General features: G+C 34.3%; 1 long non-coding RNA gene across 1 annotated transcript in view; it reads right to left on the bottom strand.

Moving 5' to 3' along the window:
• Positions 1-23,015, bottom strand: part of LOC118675103 — a 79,847-nt gene extending 56,832 nt beyond the window's left edge. Inside the window, exon 1 of the long non-coding RNA XR_004973815.1 lies at positions 22,954-23,015. This is a non-coding gene — a long non-coding RNA (uncharacterized LOC118675103). The remainder of the gene's footprint in view (positions 1-22,953) is intronic.
• Between the last annotated feature and the right edge of the window lie 679 nt (positions 23,016-23,694).

The raw sequence follows: 23,694 nt of genomic DNA, 5'->3' as shown, positions 1-23,694 counted from the left end.
CACAGTTGATTCAAGCAGTTTATCATCTGAACAGACTTCTTTCTTCAAACTCATCCCACTGTAATCTAACCAAGAACAGGTAACAGAGCCTCCTCCCCAACCCACAACCTATGTCCCGCAACTGATGAAGCTTATTCAAGAGAGCAGATTATGGCAGTATAATGGTCGATGTTGGACCTCAGGTGACTAAGCAAGGAAGCAAGACATTAGCTGTGCCTTGGTGGGATCCTCATTTAAATTTCATAGGCTCTGATTCGAAAATCATGTATTTTGATTCAAAGGGTGCTATGGTTTTGACAAGCTTTGCGACACTCACAGCTACTTGCCCAGCAACATGATAGTCACATTAAAGCTCAGGATGAAATAACACGTCTGGCAAAACGGATAACCTGTGACAAAACAGCTCATTGGGAACTGTCACATTGTGCTTATGAATCGCCTATCATCAGGCGTGCTTAACACCAGGAGGCTACCGGTATCACCAGCAGCACATCCCCAACCAAGAATAATTAGATTTCTCCGGAAGCAGCTTTCAGAATAAGCCTTCTGATTGTCACAATTAAAAGCATAAGCTGACTATCAGATATCGTAGCATTAAAAAATAGGCCCTTTCCGATTAAATAATTGTGTAAATACCATATACGTAAGGGGGTTGGGAAGTTTTTAAGATAATGGAGAACACAGACTTTTAACTATCATTGGAAGAAAACAATACGTAATTGAACTCTCACATTCTGATCACTCAAGAATGGCATATGGAGGCGGGGAAGCACAACAGTTCATGATTCCTCTTTGTTGAGTGGCGTAGGTTCCCAAAGGAGAGAGGGCATTGGATTCTGACAGGACTACAGGTAAAAGTCACAAATCCAGACTCACTTCACTTATCTTTGAGATATTGATAAAGAATATTGCTACTGCATACAATCATATCATTTAGAGGTGTCTGCTTAGCCACAGAAAAGCAAAGGTATGCACAAAAATTCCAAGGGCAGGAGAGGTATGAGAAACTAGGTCTTTGGATGGTGCAACAAAGAACTTAGTGGACAGGCACATATACACACACACATACAAACGCATGGTTGATGTAATGTCCAACATTAAGTATAATTAATCAGGCTGATATATAGAAATTGGTCACTTTATTAGGTATATTGAAAATGAGAGGCCTAGGGACCCTACCCCATATATGTTTTAATGCAGTTGGATTAAGAGGGAAAAAGAGGGAATAAATTAATATTACTCAACTTTGAATTTTTGCAATAGCAAGAAGGGGTTTAAGATATCTGTTCTAAATGGTCTTCTAGGTTCCATAGATATGGCCAGAAAAAATATTTGGGACTGAGCAACTGAATTTTTCATAAATTATTTTCTAAATATTAAATTTTTTAAAAAGGAACAATAAATTATAGTCAAAAGTACTTTGAATATTAACTTAATGTGAATTTAAGGATTTAAAAACGACAGTGGAATTTTTATGTGGGGTTTGTTTCTTATTAAGAAATCCACTAAGTTTGTCTATTTTTTAAAATGGCATCTTAAAAGCAAATAAAAAAATCTTTTTTATTCAAATGTATTTGCCAAAGATAAATATTTGGTTAAGAAATTACTCATTAATATTTGAAAATACTTTTCTGGCAAAATCTGTCAAAATCAATGACCATCTATGTAATAACCTGGTCACTTGTGCTGGAGGATATTTGCTGTAATGCCTACAGCCAGCCTCCATGTACTTTTACTTCTCTCTCCTGTCTTTAAAAAAATGTACTCAGCTTCAAGAACAGCTATGCTAGCTTTACAGATAAGTAGTCATTCAAGAAGGAGTGGAAAACCGACCCCATAGTTTATAGAAAAGGCTTTTATGTGCCAACTCAGTGCATTCTTCAGTTAATTTGTTTTTCAGATTTGTAAATGTGCTGGTAGAAGACATGGGAACTTGGTAACTGCATCAATATAAGTGTCAATATATTTTGTAATTTGTCAATTTAGTTTAATATGCTGACCAAGATACATTAAAAAAGGTTTTCACTTACCTTGCATTTCCACTTAGGTTCACTAGCCCTTTCTTTTTCTTAAAAATATCAGAAGAAATAAAGTCATCTTTAGTAAATCAAGATTTATCCCTTTCTGGGCATATAATTCCACAGTACAGCGTTCTACCTTATAGACAAAGACAATCAAATCAAGTAGACATGGCCATCTGGAGTTCAAAACCACCAAATAATGTAATAACTGTTAAATGTATTAGTCTAGCTCTCTGAGTGGCATTTCCCCCTTGTGTCATCATGCTAAGTACTCAGGGACGTATCCATCCCATAATTTGAGACATCTAAGCCTGCAGGCAAGAAGTACATAGAAAGCAAATGAAGTTTAAAATACAGAAAATTGATTAGAAATAGAATTGAATTAACACCTAGAAATTAGATTGCTTATTTAATTATTTCATTTAGTTTTAATTTTCCTTCAATTACTTTGCAATCTTTTGTAATAAATGAAGCCAAATCATATAGAGAAAAAGTTTTGGCTTTATTTACTTATTTATTTTTTGGTATAAAATTAGACCATTGCATGAACTAGAAATGTGAAAACATCTGGTTAATTATTAACATTTTTAAGCAATATAATTGCAGTTTGAAGAAGACCCAGTTAAATGGAAATATTTTTTCAAATTATTTTGAATTTTTCTAGTTTTTAATGTAAAGAAAATGGCAAATGCTCTAAAGATATATTTGAGACAAAAAAGTATTTTTAATAAGTCAATATCAACTGAGATGTAAAATGCTATTACAAATGTTACTATAATTCAGGCCCTTGGAAATGATGTATTTAAATATATCTTTGGCCCTAGCTGGTTTGGCTCAGTGGCTAGAGCATTGGCCTGTGAACTGAAGCGTCCCAGGTTCAATTCCAGTTAAGGGCACATGCCTGGGTTGCAGGCTTGATCCCCAGTAGGGAGTGTGCAGGAGGCAGCCAATCAATGATTCTCTTTCATCATTGATGTTTCTATCTCTCCCTCTCTAAAATCAATAAAAATATATTTTAAAATAAATAAATAAATAAATCTTTGTACTGAATTTTTAATTGTATATATTAGAAACAAACATAAATATATGTGATGGTAGGGAAACAAAATAGAAATAATAAGAATTATCACACACACTATTAAACAGTATTAAAATAAAGGTAGAATGTTAGATCAAAATTATTGCCACTGTGTAATATATGTTTATCAGTATGAAATGAATTGTCTATGATCATATAGAAAGAAATATTTTGGTATTTGATGATAAAACATTGACGATCAAAACATTTGCTTACCCAGGACCAACATTATGAATTGAAAATATAAAGAACCTGGTATATCTATAATAATAAAAGTATAATATGCTAATTAGACTGGACGGCTGAAGGACCTTCCCTACAACATTCTGGACAACCTTCTGGACAAAGCCGGGGCTGCGAGGGCCGAGCCCCTTACACGCATTTCATGCATCAGGCTTCTAGTTTTCAATACAGTAGGGAATTGTTCTTAAGCCTATGTATGTCTTGCCTATACACCCAATTACAAGATTGCATAGAGTATGACTTAGAAGTCTCATGACTTAGAAATCACAGATGCGCATGGCCTCCTGTGATCTTGATTGCAAGAACTGGGATGCAATGTTGGCCCCCAAAAGCTTTCCTTCTTCAGGCAGCCATAGGCCTGGAATTCCATCATAGTTTAGTCCATTTAGGTTACAGTAAGAGCTTTGCTAGTCTGTAGTTACCTATTAAATATAAAAATTGTAGAAGATAATGTCCTAAGCTACTATCAGTGACTAATACCATAGTTCACATTTCCCAACCTTTTCCATCCCATAATCCTGAATGACAAGGTATACGTCCATCATCAACAGTGCTTTTCTATAGCAGAAATTCTCCATACCATGACTATTAGAAGCCATACAATCCATCACCTAGATAAGAATCACTGCCTTAATTTAAATAAATAGATGGGGTTCCTTTCCCATGGGGACCTAATGGGAGGAGGCTCCTGTACAGCATGAAGCAGGTGAACTGGAGAGAAGCTATTAGATGCAGGGTCATTTGCCATGAGCAAGGCAGGTGTATTGGTTGAACTAAGCTTAATTTCCATTTAATTCTGGCTTATTTAATATTCTTATTTCTATTTGCAATTCTGTTTCTCTCTTACCTATGTAAACACTATTATCTGTCTTGTATTCTTTAATTTCTGTAGCTGGAATAATAAAAATCATATGCTCTCACACTTCAAAATACTTAGGGCAGCGGTTCTCAACCTGTGGGTCGCGACCCCTTTGGGGGTAGAACGACCTCTTCACAGGGGTCTCCTAAGACCATCGGAAAACACATATATAATTACATATTGTTTTTGTGATTAATCACTATGCTTTAATTATGTTCAATTTGTAACAATGAAAATGGGGGTCACCACAACATGAGGAACTGTATTGAAGGGTCGCGGCATTAGGAAGGTTGAGAACCACTGACTTAGGGGGAACTCAAAGATGTTTTCATTGAGAAGTACATTCCTAAACAATATCCAGTAACAGAGTTTAATTCTCATGTGACACTCCCTCTATGAGTCACAAAGTGACAGCATAAATCATTATAACAAGTGACATTCAAAAAATTTAACTATAATCTTTCTCACAATTTTCCCAAAGTTATATTTCATCCTACTTAAGTTTAATTATGGAAGAAATGATGCAGGATAGTTTAAATAAAGGCTTGATATTTAATTTAACAAAATTATTCTTTGTATTCTAATTATGTCTTTATTTTTATTTTTTTAATCCTCACCCTAGGATATTTTTCCATTGATTTTTAGAGAGAATGAAAGAGAGAGGGAAAGACAGAGAGAAATATCGATGTGAGAGAAACACATGGATTAGTTGCCTCCTGCAGGAGCCAGGACCAGGGCCCAAGCCAGGGAGGAACCTACAACCTAAGTACATGCCCTTGACCGAGATTGAACCCAGAATCCTTCGGCACACAGGCCAATGCTCTGTCCACTGAGCCAAACCAGTTAAGGCTATAATTTTTTTTTTTTATTGTTAATGTTTTAAAACTATATCTTAGAAAATGCTAATATTTAAGAGAAAGTGGTCACACAATCATTTATACAGAAGCACTTTAAGGACTCAAAATGTCAAATATTGAAGCCTGTTTGTTTCTTGAAGCCTCTAAATATCGAAAGTGCAGATCAGATTAGGATAAAATAAATGAATTCCATAACCCACCAAATCTTCAAACAAAGCGAAACACATTCTCCTTAATCTACCGATAGATAAATTAATACATTTGCAGGGAAAGCTAATTAGCCGGCTTTATTTTCTTGAACTATTTCCGAAATCTTTCTTTCAATGGAAGTAACAAATCTGACATTTAAAGAGCAATAATTTATGACAAGGTATCTGTTACTTCAGTTGCTATGTTGATGCATCCCATGTCTGTGGAAACCTAAGTTCAAATGCGAGGCTTTCCATTTCAAAGCCATTAATTACCATTTAGAACATTCCAGGTAGAAGTAAACAGAGGTCCACTTAACATAGGTGTTCCAGTGCCAGGAGAGCATGGAGATGCTTTGGTGCCAAGTATAATAAAGATGATATTGCAAACATCTTATTCATTGGAACTATTCTGGCAAATGTCACTCACAAAACAGATTACATGTAGCACTAAAGTAGGTACAGAAACATAGGAAATTTACAAAATGAGTGATTTAACGATGCTTATAAAAATAAATGGAAAAACTGAGAAAGAGCTTCAGTACCAGCAGTAAGAAAAATAACACACAGAATAAAATATCAAATGTCTTTTTTTCTTTGCCTCCAATTGTCTTGGCTTAAAAAAATTCATTCTTTTATTATAATGAAGGCTACTAACACATAAATCTGGGAAGGGGGGACTTTTGTATTATTCAAAAGCTCCTCAAAATTATTAAAGAGGTATCAGTCATTTCCCAAGTTTAGTACAAATTAGTAAGGTAAAGCAATGCTGTTTTGTAATATACAGATAAGCACATGCACATAACCTCAATGAATTAGTTCTGCAGAATGCTCGTTGAAGAATTTATATACTAGAAACAAAAAGAAATGCCAATATTAAGTGATAGGCCCAATAGTCTTACTGATAATTTACTGGCGTGGAGTGGAGACTATAATGATACCAATTTTTAGGAAAAGACTGTGATAAATACTAAAATCCCTGCAAATGTGCCAAGCGTCTCTCTTAGATCTCTGAGCCTGACAGGGAACCAGGATGTTAATGGAATGAATACCTAATGCTGCTCTACAGGCCTACAGGCTGAGGCTGCTACAGGCCCTGCAACTTGTTTCTGAGAAAACAGAGATGGGTGTTAATGAATGATTACCAGGGAGTTTATTCTTCTCTCATTAGAATTTAAGAGAATATGAAAAGGAAACTCCTTTTCTTTTATTTACCATTGAATACCTATTCTCCAATGTGAAGTGGTCCAGAGATTTATTTTGGCCTAGGTGATTAAAATGGTTTACAAATGCCATGATACACTGTTCTTCCCAAGGAGTGGTATAGTAATTCAAATGACAAGCTAGTAATTTATTTTTATTACTTTATCCTTGGAAATTGCTAAGCATCTGTAAAGTTTGTGATTGCATCTAGTGTCTCAAGAGAGCTGGTGGTGATCAATTTCAAATGATCTGTGACAAAGGAAACATTTAGAAACTGTAGATTTCCCAAAGCATTGTCTGGATCACATTTTAATGCTAAGGTCACATTACAGAAATTATTTTTAAATCAAGAAATAATGTGGCAATTCTATGTTTTAGGAACACTGGAATAATTTGAACTTAGTTCCAAATACTGATATTGTCAACACTATTTTAAGTTATGAAAAGTGAAGGAATCTGTACTTTTGTTGGAGATTCAGAAAAAGTTTAATATACTGAGTTAACTTTTATCAGAAAATATACCCTAACCTGATTTTAATTATGATATATTACAATCATATGAATCCCAGTGGCATAGAACAGGGACTGAATTAACATCTTTTTAAAACTGAACTGCTGTATCTATCTGTTCACATTAGGCCCACAAATGCATCAGAGAGTCTAATAGATTTCTTTGCTAAGTCTAGTATGTAAAAATCTTTCGAATTTCACATAGAGAATATTTTATAATTTTAATCATAATTTAAATCAACAATAGCAAAGTGTTGAATCTCTCTGAATGGTTCTCTAACAATGCTAATTAATAATTAAAATTCTATAAAAGGTAATTTATACAACCTATCACCTGTTGGAACCCAGTATTCTAAAAAGTTAAACACAATACTCATGATGTTTAAAAAATATATCATAATTTAATTTTAATTGGCATGTAATGGCAGTAAGTATTAATTATTCAAAAATATGCAGATGCAGGTAGTAGGTTATAATTCTGGATTTTAATTTTGGGGGGAATTTGTTTTACTAATTTTCTTTTCTCTGATAGTTTTCTGTCATTGTATCATGGTTTCATATTACTCTACTTAGCAGATTTCAATGTAAAATCTATTTTGAATGATTTTTCTCTCTTTCCATATACATCCATACCCATCCATACCACCCACACACATATACATATATAATACATAGGCATATATATTATAGCTGTATTTAATATGTATATATAATATATATGATATAAACATAAAGATGTGTTATTGAGAGTCAAATGTTACAGCATTTGTCATACCAACACTTTCACTACATTCAAAATACATTAAACTTTCCATGTGGAACATTAGATTGAGTAGAATATTTTGGATCCTTCTAATAATCATTTTCATAAAAATAAATATGTCTAAGGGTTGAAGTAAAGGTTTGAAGTAAAGATTCCATTTTAGGCTCAATCACTGGCATAACTTTACAGAAATGTACATGTCTTTCCTCCATCTTGTACATAAGTAATGATCAGAGTCATAAACACCATTCGTGTAGGAGTAAAAAAGTGGAAACCAATGACCAGTACGGAGTGAAATTCACAAAGATTAATAGCCCTCTTATGTGAGAAATAAACAAAATTATTTGTATGCTGATTATAGCTATGCAAAATCAGGACGTTAGAAAAAAATAATGCAAAGCAACATCAAAGCAACAGTGGGGTTTCACAGACATTAATACTACATATTTTGGAATGACAAGAGCTTGAGGGTAAAGCCTTGGCTTACTTACTTTTCTTTACATGACTCCCACAATTAGATAATAATGAAGTAAATAAGTCAAATCCTTTTGAAGCTATTCTATTGTTCCTGTGTGGGCAGTGGAATTTGGCAGACTTCTATAAGGGTAGAGTGGAATTAGCTGGTGTACCCATACTCACTCTCACCTTACAACTGCCATTGTGCACCAGAGATCTAATGAAGGCACATATGCCTCACCCTACATCACAGTGCTTCAGGGTTTAGTGAGGTTCCTCCTGAAAGAAATACAGGTTCCAAAGTGTTCTAGACTCACTAAAATAACTCATAGGTAATAGACAATATTAACTTTACACCATATGCCATGACAAATGGTGAGATATTCAGGACTCTTCAGAAACTGTAGAATTGGCATGAATTTGACAAAACTGCTTTTCTTCACTTGGTTCCAATCCCCTCAGTGATTGCTCCGAATCCACCAGCTGCTACTTTTCATATTGCACAGAGCCTCAAGAGTTAGTGCAATTCTCACTGGCCCCTAATTATTCTAGGAAATGGCTTAGCATTACTTAATGACACTCATCTGAAGAAAAAATAGCTCTACTACAATGATAAGAAAGTTTTAAAATTAAACCTCAGAAAGCTGTTTGCAAATTGTTGATCAAAAGCATAATAAAAGCTTTGAATGGTTTTTGTCCAGCCTGATATATGGCATGGGATAAGATCTAGGCATTCTGAGATCAGCACAAATATACGTATTTAATGTATGATTTAAAAAGTGGCTCTGTGGTTGAGCATCGACCTATGAACCAGGAGTTCATGGTTCAATTTCTGGTCAGGGCACATGCCCAGGTTGTGGGTTCGATCCCCAGTAGGAGGTGTGCAGGAGGCAGCCGTTCAATGATTCTCTCTCATCACTGACCGTTTTTTCTCTCTCTCTCCCTCTCCTGTCCTCTCTGAAATCAGTAAATATATATATATATATATATATAAAGTGTGTTTAAATGAAAATGCTTGCCATTTCAAATAATGATTGTAGAACACCTAAAGCTATTGTATAAATCACTGGTTCATTTTTTTAGGAAACACACTGATGAAAAGACGCATAGACTTATAAATTTATGTGTATGTATATATGTATTTACATATACATATGAAATAAGAGCATATAAAATTATAGAAAAGAAGTTCAACTGTTGTGCTGGAAAATCTGAGCTCCACAAAATTAATAAACAACATGCTAACTGATAAACTAATAGTGAAGACAAAAGAAAAATCTATTAAGTAAAATGAAATTAGTAAAGATATCATCTGTTCCATTTTCTAAGGTAAATATGTAATTTGGAAATGGATTCTATGTTTAACACAGACAAGAGGTGTTTTTAAATGTTCTTAATGATCTGTTGTATTTTCCACAGTTACTGTGCTCATTTTCCATTAAGACCTTGTGTATACATCCCAACTGTACGTAGCTTTGAATTCTTCTTTTTTTAGCCTTAATCTTTTCCATAGATTAAGGTTATGAGAAACACAAACATATGTATATATTTATTTAAATTTATTGCTAACATTAATAAATAAACATTATCACTATAAGTGTTATTCAGAGTTTAATGAGTTCCCTCCTGAAAGAAATACAGGTTCCAAAGTTTTCTACACTCACTGAAAAACTCAAAGATACTGAGGACAATATTAACTTTTACAACATACGTCATGACAACTTACTAACATTTATTGAAATAAATGTTTAAATGAAAGCATTACTAACATTTATTTAATTATTTAAGACTGGGTAATATATTTATCAAGTTATGTTTGTTTATGCTTCATTGAAAGTTACTTTTACATTTCACAGTGGAAAATCTCTCTTGAGAGATTTCAATTACTCTCTTCAGAATAAGTATATGTTCTCAACATGATACAGGGTGGGTATCTTCCTAGGATAAACACACACAGAAAAAACACCTTTACTTACAAAGTAACCAAACTATGGGTTAAAAGTAATAACCAACCAAGTTTAACTCTGAGTTGAATAAGTCCAAGCTAATCTGAATGCTAACAGGCTTCCAGAAGAGGTGTTATTCCTACCTCTGTGCAACCCGCCCTGTCTTGTCAGCAGAAGCTGTCAGCCAACTCAGAAACTTCCTTTCTCATGCTGCCTCCCTTACTTCTCATCCCAGGCCACTACTGAAGAACTTAAATTGTTGGAGATGCCAATAGTGACTAAAGTTATTTGGAGAAAAAGCAACGGAAGATTCTTGCTTGCTCTTGGACAAGGGACACAATAGCAGAGTCCCTCAGATGGGTAGCAGATGCGACTTCAGGACTTCCTGAAAAGTCAGTCATATATTTAATCTGACAAAAATAGTGGAGAGGTCCATTGCACAGTGACCCTCTGCTTGCTGACCGCTACCTCACTGAAATGCCAATAAGTACAATTTTAGCAGTTTACGTGGGTGTGTCACCATCTTTTACCCGCCATTATATTCCCAAGATTTAACTCCCTGTTAGTTTATACTCATTTATGACAGTCAGCCACTAGCACCCATTTCATTGTCATTCCTTGGGTGAAGGGGCGCCAGGAAGAATTCTGACTATGTCTCCGAAATAAAACAGTGTATCAAATCATGAATGCTGCAACAACAAGCAAATGATAAATTATCTCTTTGTTTATGTCAACTGTTCTGAGACTTTTGAGTACATTTTCCTTGACGCATACCCCTGCTATAGCACACAATTCAAATGCTTACAATATAAATTCCTACCTTTTTTTCTCGTCAGAACACTGATTTATTTGGGGACATCAATGTGCCCAAGTAAAATTATTCAGTTTCTCAGCTGCTCAGAAAGTCAGAGCAGGCAAAGGGCCACAGTTCTGGCCAGTCAGATGTAGGTCAAAGTGGACAACCTTCCCAGATTTAAGGGCAAAGTGCTTTTTGCTCTTTTTTGTTTGTTTTTTGTTTTGTTTTGTTTTTGTTATTGCCTTTCTGGACAGTGAACATGAAGCTATGGGGCCTAGAAGTGTGGTGACCACCTGCCACAGGAAAGAGCCAGCAGGACAGTAAAAGCCTCCAGCATGGGCCAGAGGGCAGAAAGAGGCAAGGAGCCTACAGTCTACGGGGCATCTCTAAGCCTCAGTGTTAGGCCTAATTTCAGTGTTGTAGAGAGATAAGAAAATGTACTTCTATTTAAACCACTGTAGTAGAATCTTCTGTTAATTGCCCTTGGGTTGACTGTTTCTACACATGACATAGCATCACTCTCTGCGATATTTAAAAACATTAAATATGGCCAGTGCATTGCTAAAGAGGGAATTTATCCATAAAACAGAGGTTGACAAACATTCTCCGAGGCACCTGTAAACTTTTCAATATGATGTGATTATAGTGGCTTACTTCTAGCTATTGAAATCATAATGTATGGCCCACAAAGTGGGATAATCTGCCTGAAAAATTATTTTTACACAAGTGGAAGTCAGAAAGATAGAGTCTAAATTCTAGAAGTACCTAACATTTTTTGCTACATTTTTATTGTTTATGTTACTAGCAGGAAAGTACAATGGGAATTTTACTCACTTCGGAAAAATTTATAATAAGCTCACTCTAAAGTAATACCAACAATGACAGAAGTTCTGGCAGAAAGATTGGTGCTCAGGGTCAAGGACATGACAGTCATCAAATCTGTTTTTGAAGACATTAATTTTAAATAAATAATATGTAATTTTGTGGCAGTTTAGAATTACTTTAAATAAGTTATTTTTGCTTGATAAAAACATGAGTTTGTAATAAAAATACCTAAAATTTATGTTCTGAATAACATTTTAAAAACTGTGACTACAGGTTACCTATGTGAGAATTACTTGAGGTAGCTGCTAAGAAAGGTAAATTCAAAAGATATTTATTTATTTAAAAATATTAATTTCTGGGGGTGGGACTTGGAACATTTTTTTTTTTTAATAATTTGCTCTGGTGATTCTTCTCACTTTTTTTTTGAGAATCTCTACCATAGTGGACACAGTAGAATCCTAAATTTCTTGATTTACAGCTTATAGTTGAATTGTAATATAAACTTAAAATGTTTAGTATAAACCTTGAGACTTATCAAATATTCAAAATCAATTTCTTCCATATTTGATTCCAACACAATGTCCCCAAAAAGCAGAAGCCTGATGCATTATCTTATCTAAACTATTTTCAGCCTTGAATCTCTGGTGGCATAATGAAATAAGATCTTTCATGATATTCCTCTTAAATCCATGGCTGTTTCTTTTCTTTTTCTTTAAACAGACTATTATCTACAATACTAGAGGCCAGGTGCACAGATTCGTACTCCAGTGGGGTCCCTCAGCCTGGCCTGCACCCTCTCACAATCCGGGACCCCCCGGGGGATGTAGTAGTGCACAAAGCAGCAGGCGGCCGGGGAGGAGCCTGAGCCCTGGCTGGGCGCCGCTCCCCCTCATCCCACCCATGCTTCACCTACTGCCGCCACCACTGCTAGTAGCACTGCCACGGCTACACTTGCCAGCCGTGAGCCTGGCGTCTGGCGCCCGTCAGCTGAGCAGTGTTCCCGCTGCAGGAGTGCACTGACCACCAGGAGGCAGCTTCTGCCTTGAGCATCTGCCCTCTGGTGGTCAGTGTGTGTCATAGCGACCAGTCAAACAGTCGACTGGTCGAGCGGTCCACCAGTTGCTTAGGGTTTTATATCTATAGAAAATTCAGTTGGGTTGTAGTCAGTAGGGTCGAATATTGTGTGACCATTAATACAGTTATAAATAGAGAAGACTGTAAAGTGAAAGAGAATTTTTCCATTTATTGAATTTTAATATCACTAGTCATTCAGAGCTAGTTTGAAATTAATCAGTAAGTAGAGAGAGCAAGAATTTTCATTCTAAGTGCTGCTGTGTTATAAATTGTGTGCACAAACATCGAAAAAGCCGAGATTGATATAGAAGACACAAAGTTTGTGACTACTGTGTATAAAGCATTTTGAATAGATATTGGCAAACATAAAAAACGGCAAACTGTTTGGAAATCACAGGAAAAAAACATAATTTTAGTTGTCATATAGAATTTTTAAATGGTACTGAGACTTTCTTTACTCAGTCCTCTTATTTTTAGATGCTAAATCTGAGATTCCAAAGAGTTAAATGACATGTGTACAATTCATGTGCCTAGTCAGTGGAAGCTCGCATTCTTAGCCAGGTAATGGAACCCAGCTGAACCAGCCTTTAGTTTGTGGCTATTCTCATTTTACTTAATTCAGTTCATTCCTTTAATTGACTAAGTATATTTTAAGCCATTAAATATTTCTACCAAATTATCAGTAACAAATATTTCATGGAAAAATTTTTACAAGTAATTAAAAACTTAAACTTTTCTCCAAAAGTTTAATTTTGAAATACCACATTTGAAAGACCATTGCTTACTTTTACTCAGAGCAGAAAAGATGTGTTAAGAAAATTACAAATTTCCAGCAGGAAAAGCAAAAGCAAATATTAGCTATTTGGCAATACCAATAAATATAGAACACATAATTTAGTGGGCTGAAATAGTATCCTTCTTTTAGAAATCACATCGTAAAAGTTATTTTAAAAATATACTGTTTGTCTACCCAAACAGAAACAGACATTCTTATGAATGCGCACATAGAAGCTTAACTTGGGGGAGGGATCACATCCCCTACAACTTAGGCTGTCTAAAGGAATAAGTTGTTCTTGTGAAAACTCAGCCTATCAAATGCCCAGAAACATCAGAATCTTATCAGTGAAACTCAAATTACTTTCCAACTTTTCTGAAGTTACGGGAGTGAAATCACCTCAACAAAAGCATGTTTTTTCCTTTGGTTTGTGTTCTTGGATGCTTTATCTATTTTCTAAGGACTTCCTTCAGAGATACAAGAAATTATATGAGGTCCATCTGATCAAGGCACACAGAATAACCAACTTTTTGTGGCTGGAAATAAATTCTTTTAAAGGAGATGTTACATTACAAAAATCTTAAAATGCTGTAATAATAAACATGGCTTTCCTCTTGTAACAGTGCAAAGTGTAGATTCAATTATATTTAATTTTAACTTGAAATCAATTGCTATTGAGATAGGAAAAAGAAAATAGCCATAGTGTTCTTCAATTAAAACTTTTTAATTTAAAAAAGGGTATTAAAATACCAGTACCTCACTAACATTTCGAAAAGTGTTCTATTATCTTAAGAAAATGTCTTTTTTAAAGGAGTGACTTTCTATTTTTATGTCCCTTGAAAAAATCTCAGTGAATTAGACAAAGGTAGGCTTTACAGACATCGAATTCGAATATAAAATAAGCATATCTAATTCACATAGAACAATGCCTTTTAAACAAAAACAAGTCCCAAACCACGGGACCACATATTTGTACATGAAATTTTCAACATAATCACTCTATAAACAGTAAATCATTATTTTAAAAATTAGATCATCACTAAAATAATCTGAATTTTGCAAAGTGTTTCTATTGTAGAGTAAAAGTGCATAATGATTTAGCAAATTTCTATTCTATTAATTTTATTTTATAAAAAGGAACAAGTACTTAATCTTAAAAAATTCAAAACTGTTATAGAAAATGATGCAAATATATTCACAGTTCTACAACATATGATTTTATTATTAAATAGAAAAATATTTGGTTGTAAAATTCTACTTCAAAATAATATTTTACTCTTTAAATTTGATAACTTAATCGTTAAATAACAATCCATGAAAGTAAAACTATGAAAATTATAAGGAGCATTTATAATTAAAAATTATAATTTATATCTAAATAGAAGTTGTAATTCATCTTAACATAATATTTATTTTATTGTGGCATATATTTACATTCATTATGATAATAAAAATTCTAAAACAATTAATAATTATAAAATATGCAATTTCAAACTCTCTTAACTATATTTTTAAATAATAAGTTTATTCGCTAAATTCTAATCTTTGTATCTACCTCATATATTTCAAATGCCTTAAACAATTTAAAGAACTATTCAGCTAAAATGATTAAAAATCTACTAAATATGTACCATCTGCCTAATGATGTCAATGTTCTTTACATAATAGAAAAAATATTTTTCACTACTAAAGAAATGTAAACTTTATTCATATTTCAAGAAAAATAATATTGAAGGGTTTACATTTGACATGAATATTTTTGCATGTGCAATTTTGAAAATAGCGAGTAAAGATTCGGGAAATTTATTTTAATCTTTAAGACAAAAATTTACTATTAATTCAGTCAAGCAAAATCTGATTACATTTTCATTTATTCCTCAACCTTCTGTACACCATTAGGAAGTATAAAATGGATCGTATCTGTAAATGTTAATAATATAAAGCTAATAAACCTATAAGTCCCTCTAAAAGACTAGTATTAATAACTTATTGTAGCATAAGATATTCTTGGAAACCCAAACCCTAAAATAAATATGCTCTAAATATTTATTTTGAATGATTAAATGCATTCTCATAATTTTGAGGGAGATAAAATTTTATTTGAAAATATTATATAGGAAGATATTTCAGCCAAGAGTTTTGATTGCACCCCACATGATTAAACGTGTTCACAATAATGAATGCAAATAAGTGTAGGTCCTCTACACATCTTTTGTGCCCTGATAAATATTTATCCTTGTCTTTTGTGCTTAGGCCTATTGTCTGTAGTCTTCCCAAGACAGAAGGTAGGGAAGGACACTTCAAGAGAGCTGGAAAGACCAAGGTTGTGGAATGGGTGTTTCTGTACAGAAAACATTTAATTAAGATCATTTCTGATTTTGAATCTCCCTCTGTGCTGATGAAAAGGCAGCTGTGAGGAAGAGAAAGACCCTCCCACTGGCTGTAAACAGAGGAGAACAAATACCCTGCAGCTCTAAACAAGGAAACATGGGCCCCCCTGCTGGCAAGCAAAGGGAGGAAGTTATCTCCCACAGACTTCAGAGATAAGTCCAAGAAAGGGATAGACGTATGAGAAGCATAGGCACAGGGAGAAAGAACAGGAAATGGAGCTAAACCATTCATCATGGTTTAGTTCCTCTATTGTGTAATAATGCGGGCGGATTTCTAAGCACAAAATCATTGGGACTTTGCATGGCAGAAAGCATGGCTGTTAAGTTTCTAAAGGAGGGGGCACTCTAACTCTTCTGCCTTAGCAGCGAAATCATGCATCAGTAGACAGCTTTTGTGTGCCCATGATGAATATTATGTCTCGTTACTATCTCACACTGATGAAAAACGATTCTCCATTGACTGGCAAACACTAATGATCATAATAAAGCACTTTATTAAGTGGCATTCTTTAATGAAGAAAATAAAATAGAATCCACATGTTGCCAAAACTTCACCTATTTTAAAGAAAAGGTTGGCAGCCATATTTGTACTTGTGAACAGCACTGTTTCATGGAAATTCGAATGGTGGTGTTCTTAAGGAAAACCTGACTCATCCTTCATTTGACAACATTCTTGCAAAGATATGGAAAATAAACCTGAAAAACCTGATACATTATGAATTTCCCCGACAATATCTACTTCCCAAGGCTTTTATATTTGTAATCTTTGAATATTTAAAGTCCATGCTCATAGCCTTACACCAAAACATAAAATTAAAAGTCATATGTGATTTATTAAGTGTTTCTGACTTATTCCTATTAAAATTAAATAATAAACAAGTAAATAAATGCCAGTTTTCCAGTGTTGTATAATTAGATCAACTAAGTCTCCCATTCAGCTGAGTTTTGTATGTTGGAAAACTTCCCTATGTTCCTTCAGAAACTACCTATAAGCAGGTTGTTCTTGTTTCTTTATATTATTGGTTGAAACATTGGGATTTCAACCAAAATTAAATCTTACTAACAAACAATAACATTATTTCCAGTGATATAATAGTGGTGCCTTGGGGGCTATGGCTTGTTTTGTTTTCCTACCTCACAGAGCATAATTTTCTAGTAAAAATCTAAAGATACACTAAAGGCCAGAATAGTTTTCGTAGCTAAAACTTTTTCTAAGGGAAAATATTAGAAACGAATGGATAGTAATCATTATGTTAACACTTCTAAAACTAAAAAATGCATGTATTTATGATAAATTGACTCTTTAATTGGCCATTACATAAGATACCAGTTTTGCAAAAGGACCATATAGTGCAAAGTAGCAGAACACAGTATGAAAGAAACAATTATGCTTTAAAGATTAAGGCCTGATTGCCCTTCTTACTAGTTTTGAATATACAGTGATGCCATCCAGGCAATCTGTTCTCAGCTTCTCTATTTAAGAAGGAGCAACAAAAATATTCTATGTTCCATACAATACAGGCTTATGCTGAGAAGGAAAAGATATACTGTCATCCAGTATCATACAGAAACAAGTTATTCCTAAAAGTATCTGATTGGGGTGCTCACTAAAACTTGTTTACAAATATTCTATCTAATTCTCCATTCTCCCAAGCACACAGGGGATCCACTTTGCCATCCCTTTTGCCTCTATGACTTGTGTTGGGAAATAAAATGTGAGCAGATTTAATGCTTTAAAAGTTAGTGAGTGATCCACTAGTGTCTCTTTCTTTCTCTGTTGCATCAGTCAAGATGGTCTTCAACAGCATGCAAAGTCCTTTTTGTTTTTGTTATTGTTGTTTTAATATGGTTTTTTTTTGCTGGTAATATTATAGATACCTCCCATATACATGGATAGAAATTGTGGGGAGGCAGATTTTTTAAATTGATTTCAGAGAAAGGTAGAAGGAGAGAGAGATAGAAACATCAATGATGAGACAGAATCATCAATTGGCTGCCTCCTGCATGTCCCACACTGGGGATCCAGCCTGCAACCCGGGCATGTGCCCTGACCTAGAATCGGACCATGACCTCCTAGTTCATAGGTTGACGCTCAACCACTGAGCCACAAAGACTGGGCAAGACTCCCATGTTTAAAACCTCCAATTCCAACCACCAATGTCAGCACTCTAGTTTTTTTGTTTGTTTGTTTGTTATCCTCTTCTTTTAATAACAGTAAAATTGAACTAAGAGGTAAATTAATCAAACAAATATTGTTACACAGTCTAAAATAATGACACTACCAGACTTAACTGCTGAAGCAGCAGGGGGACTACTTTGTAAAGTGCATGGTTTCTAACCACTGTGCTTTACATCTGAAACTAATACAAAATAATATTGAACAATCTACTTGTCTATATATATAAAAACCTATGGAATGACCGAACAACCAAATGACCCAACGACCATTCGACCAGTCTCTATGATGTGCACTGAACCATCAGGAGGCAGACACTCAACGTGCCCCTGGTGGTCAGTGTGCTCCCACAGGCAACCTCCCACAGCTGACCAACCTCCCGCGGTTCCTCCCCGAGGCTGGCCAGCCCTGATCGGGCCCAATAGGGACTAGGCAAGATGGCTGATTGGTCCCAATCACTGGCCAGACCAAGGGACCCCACCCATGCATGAATTCTTGCACCGGGCCTCTAGTATTATATAATAGTTACAGTTCATCATGTCTCTTAAACTCATACTCAGGATACAAATCATTGTTTACTTCAGCCTTCACAGTTTTAAAAGCAGTCAATCTCTGAGTGTTAATCAGCTCCAAATGTTATTCTTACTAAACCTGATATTTCAAGCCTCAACTTAACATCCAGAAAATATAGTTTAGATTAGGTCAGTTCTAAATCACATATATGGATCCTATTTCTATGGTATTCCCGTAATACAAAATTTCAAAGGCTCCTATAAATTACCAAATTAAACAGTATCTCCTTGGTCTGACCTAACCAGGTCATCACAAACATCTGCTTATTATAAACTCCAGTCTTCTCAAAATAATGATCAGCAGCATCAGTTAAATACCCACCATGTGTTAGAAAATGGTCTGAATAGAAAGAAGCCAAAATGCACAGTAATCAAATATGATTAGAGTTAGGGGAGTGGGGATAGGAAATGGCAAATAAATTGAGAACAAATAAACTTGGTACTATGGTGTGGAGAAAATCAAATGGCTGGCTGAGACATTCGGCCCTTTTCCTCTTAGCAATGCAAAGTCATCAAAATATTTGAGTGATTGGCTCTCTTGATTACATACAAATTTTAGGAAGTACTGATGGCAGTGTGGTGGAAGACCAAGAGAAGAGAGAATGTAGAAATAATTAGGAGCTTAAGAAAAATCAAGGAGCAGATTTAGTGGTTCTAAAACTAAGGCAGTAAATATAAAAGCAAAGAGAAATTTGGGATTAGATGTAAATATCTGATTAATAGGATTTACATAGAGAAATTTGGGATTAAATGTAAATATGTGATCAATAAGATTTACATAGAGAAATTTGGGATTAAATGTAAATATGTGATCAATAGGATTTTGAAAAAGGTTGGTTAAGGGTTGGAGAGAGTAGAGTACAGCTAAAATATGAATTCTATAAAGAGCCCATTAGATTTCTAACACAGAATCCTATACCATCAACCAAGACAGGAAATGAGAGAAGGTGCAGGTTAGAGATAAAGACTGAGCTTATTCAAGTTCTGGTTATCTTCAGGTTACCAAATCAAAGATATATTAATGAAAATTGGAGATACTAAACCTTAGGAGAGTTCACGCAGATTAAGATCTCTTTGGCATAGAGATTAAAGGTTCTGGCTGTCCTCAGGAGGCAGATTTTTCTAATTGCTAGCATAGTGCCTAGAGCAGTGGTTCTCAGCCTTCCTAATGCCGCGACCCTTTAATACAGTTCCTCATGTTGTGGTGACCCCCAATTTCATGGTTACAGATTGAACATAATTAAAGCATAGTGATTAATCACAAAAACAATATGTAATTATATATGTGTTTTCGATGGTCTTAGGCGACCCCTGTGAAAAGGTCGTTCGACCCCCAAAGGGGTCGCGGCCCACAGGTTGAGAACCGCTGGCCTAGAGCATAGTTGATTTTCAATAAATGTTTGATGGATGGCTGGATAAACATTGAATATAAAATCCTGGCATGAACTTATCTTGGTTTTTAAAAGCTACAGTAAAGTTAATAGAAAGGGAGGGGCAACAATAATAACTTACCAAATAAGAAAGTCATTATACTTTACATTTAGGAGGTTAGTGAAAGTCCTGAGAAGGAAATGTGATGGAGTGAATGTCCTGGATGCAGGAAGAAGGGAAGATAGTGGGAATTGCCTTTGGAAAGAAGAACACTAGACACTTCAAGATAGGAGGGCATTTCCAAAGGTCGGGTTTCAAAAAGTGTGACTATGGGATCTAAATAGACTCTGAATTCTCTCTGGCCCTAGTGTTTCTCCCACTGTAGTTGATCTTCTCCATTCTCAGAAGACTCCTCTTTCTAAACATGGTTAACTAAGATAACTCACCAGCTTATATTTGGTAGCTTTATCTCTAAAGTCTAAATCCAAATGGATTATTTGGACTTTGTAAGAATTTGCACAGACTAGCCCCATCTCTGTCCAGTAGACAGAATATAAGAACATGAAATATGAATAATATGACCTTTTATATTAAACTGATAGAACTATATTTTAGTTAGTATATTACATGGGTTACATATTGTTTCCAAATTTTCCAAACATTTAAGATGTTGATCATACTCAAACCTTGTTATAAGTGACCCAAGACACACATTTAGACATTTTCATAGAAATAAATCTAAAGATTTAAAGAATGGAATGAGAAATAGACAAAATGTTCAGCAGAATTAATTTTAAAAAGACAAAGAATAAATATTTCCAGCTTTTTTGTCTTTTTGAAAGAACTAATAAAATTTGCAAAGTATTGACATAAAAAGTAAATGAAAATAACATAAAAATTAGAATGGTAGTCTGTCAATCTTATTCAGTAATAATTTTGCAAATTATGACTATAATTTATTAATATATACTAATAATATGAAAAACTAATAAAATAGACAATGCTTTAGAAAATGTCAGATTGAAAATTAATTCAATAAGTAAAATTCTAACAAAATTTAAGAAAATTGGATGAAATTTTTTTTTACATAGCAAATACCACCTCCATCTCTGGCCTTATTATTTTACTAGTGAGTTTTTTCAAGATTATAAATTATATTGATATATGTAATTATATATAACATAATTATATTATTATAATATATTATATATGTGATAAAATATAATATATAAATAATATGTTATATAAGAAAATATTATCTATAATAATAATAAAAGCATAATATGCTAATTAGACCAGATGTTCTTCTGAACATCATTCTGGATGACGCCAGGGCTGCGAGGGAAGCTGGGGTCCCGGGAGCCAGAGGAAAGCCAGTGCCAGCAGCCAGGGGAAGGAAGGCCTACTCTTGCATGAATTTCATGCATCAGGCCTCTAATTGTAAAAGTTCCAATAGAATATAACCTCCTTAATAATACTAAAATGATGGCAAGCAATGAAATAATACTGTAGACCATCCTAACTTTGGAGCATTCCTCCAAATTCCCAAATAAATCAAAAAGTATTGAATTATATATAGTATTGAATAAAAGAATAAGCTTGCAGCTATTCAAGAATCTATAATAATAAAAGCATAATATGCTAGTTAGACCTGGCAGCCAAATGACCTTCTGGACGTCCTTCTGGATGAACTTATGGATGAAACCGGGGCTGCGAGGGCCAAGGCAGCTGCCTTGGCTGTGAGGGCTGAGGCAAGCCACCACAGCTGCAAGGGCCGAGCCCCTTGCACGAATTTTGTGCATCGTGCCTCTAGTAACATAATATTAGCAAGTCAACTGCTCAGAGAAGTGGTGGGCAAAGATTCAAACTCAGGCTAGCTAGAGGGTCATTTGGAGGCAGATGGGGTGAACCTAAATCTTACATCATCATCACTCTCATTTTTTGAATTCCTACAGTAGGCTGTGTGTTCATATACTGAAAACATTTGCCAATTTATGCAAAGGTTAACTGGTTATGTTTGGTGATGAGAATATGGTTATTTTGTTTTTATATGTATCTAATCTGTCCATTGTGAACATCATATCATGTGAAATGAGAAAATATTACAAATATTACAAAAGCAATTTCAAAGCACCTTGTTTGGGTCAGGAGGTCAGATAAACTATCTGATTTTAGACATCTGCCTCACATCCAACACTGTTTAACGACTGAGAGCCCATCTGATTGTCACCACAATTGTCACAAACCTCAGCAGCAAGTTTCAAGGGGGACAGTTCTCAGTTACTTCAACTGGTTCTACAGGATGCATAATGACTTCATATCTCCCATCTCAAAACTTGAAAAATAAACTCTTAATGCAGATCATCCCAAAGTAAGTTATCTAGGTGTCATAATGTATGAGGTACAGAGTATAATGTTATTTTAAAGAATAGATAATTATGTATCTACTGAAGGTCATAAATAATATTTTTATAATTTTACTATGAAGAAATAACACAGTTATCCAGAAAGATAATTGAAATGTGTATTTCTATATACAGTCCTACCTACATATAGTTTACAAAATATGTTTGCTAGTAGCAGAGAAATTAAATCCAGCATTTTATTGTATTTTGAATTTTAGAAAAGATTGATACATAGTCCACAAATTTACATGCCATATATTTACATGCCAGCATGATAATTTAAAAATAAAAGGGAATTCTAGAGGTTTTGCTTTTTATAAAAAAAAAAAAACACAGTTAAAATATGAGTGAAGAACAATAATTCATGTTTCTCATTTCAATACTCAGGAACTCGTATTAATTAGTGATGAACAAATATGGTGATATAATAAGAAGTTCTACTTACCATTTGGATAAAATTCTTAGAATTTCACTTGGACAATTATCCCAGTAAAATTCTTGAATATCTGAAAAATGAGAGTGATTGAGGAAGATCAATAAGACATACTTTATACATCATTTTATAATACATTAATTCCATATGATCTTTGACTCATACCTGTTCTAGATTTATATAAGAATGCATTAAGACTCATGATTTTCATTTAATATGAATACTGTCTAAACTCAGGAAGTAGGTGTGTCCTTTTATTTATTCACACACCACCTGTAGTGCTAGAAACCCCAGCCTGCCTGTTCTCAACTCAACTCTGACCTGCAGGAACCACACTGCAGATAAGAGAAATAATTCTTCTGAACTCTGAATGCGTATGTCCCTTAAACAAAGTCAAGAGACTGAACCACTACGTTCTTATTTTTCAGGGCATAACTTCAGTGGGGGAAATTACATTATAGTGTTTCACTGTGATGGAAATTACATTATAGTGTTTCACACAGAGGAAATCTGTATCCTGAAAATTTAAGTACATATACTAGGTGAACTAATTTAGAATTTTAGTAATTATGTCACCTCTGCAAATGTATTTGTTTTAAGATAGTGATTACAAGATTATTCTGATGTGATACTCTAATTGCCAAGTAATTTATAAATCAGAAGAACACTCATCTATCCAAAAAAAAATGTTTTTAAAAGATGAGGAAAAGGAGACCGAATGTAGGAGAAATGGCTTGGCGGAGATCTTAGCTT

Source organism: Myotis myotis, unplaced genomic scaffold (assembly GCF_014108235.1).
Source record: "Myotis myotis isolate mMyoMyo1 unplaced genomic scaffold, mMyoMyo1.p scaffold_m19_p_2, whole genome shotgun sequence".
NCBI classification, from domain to species: domain Eukaryota; kingdom Metazoa; phylum Chordata; class Mammalia; order Chiroptera; family Vespertilionidae; genus Myotis; species Myotis myotis.
Note: the sequence above shows the minus strand (reverse complement) of the source record. Positions and strands in the feature narration are given on the sequence as shown.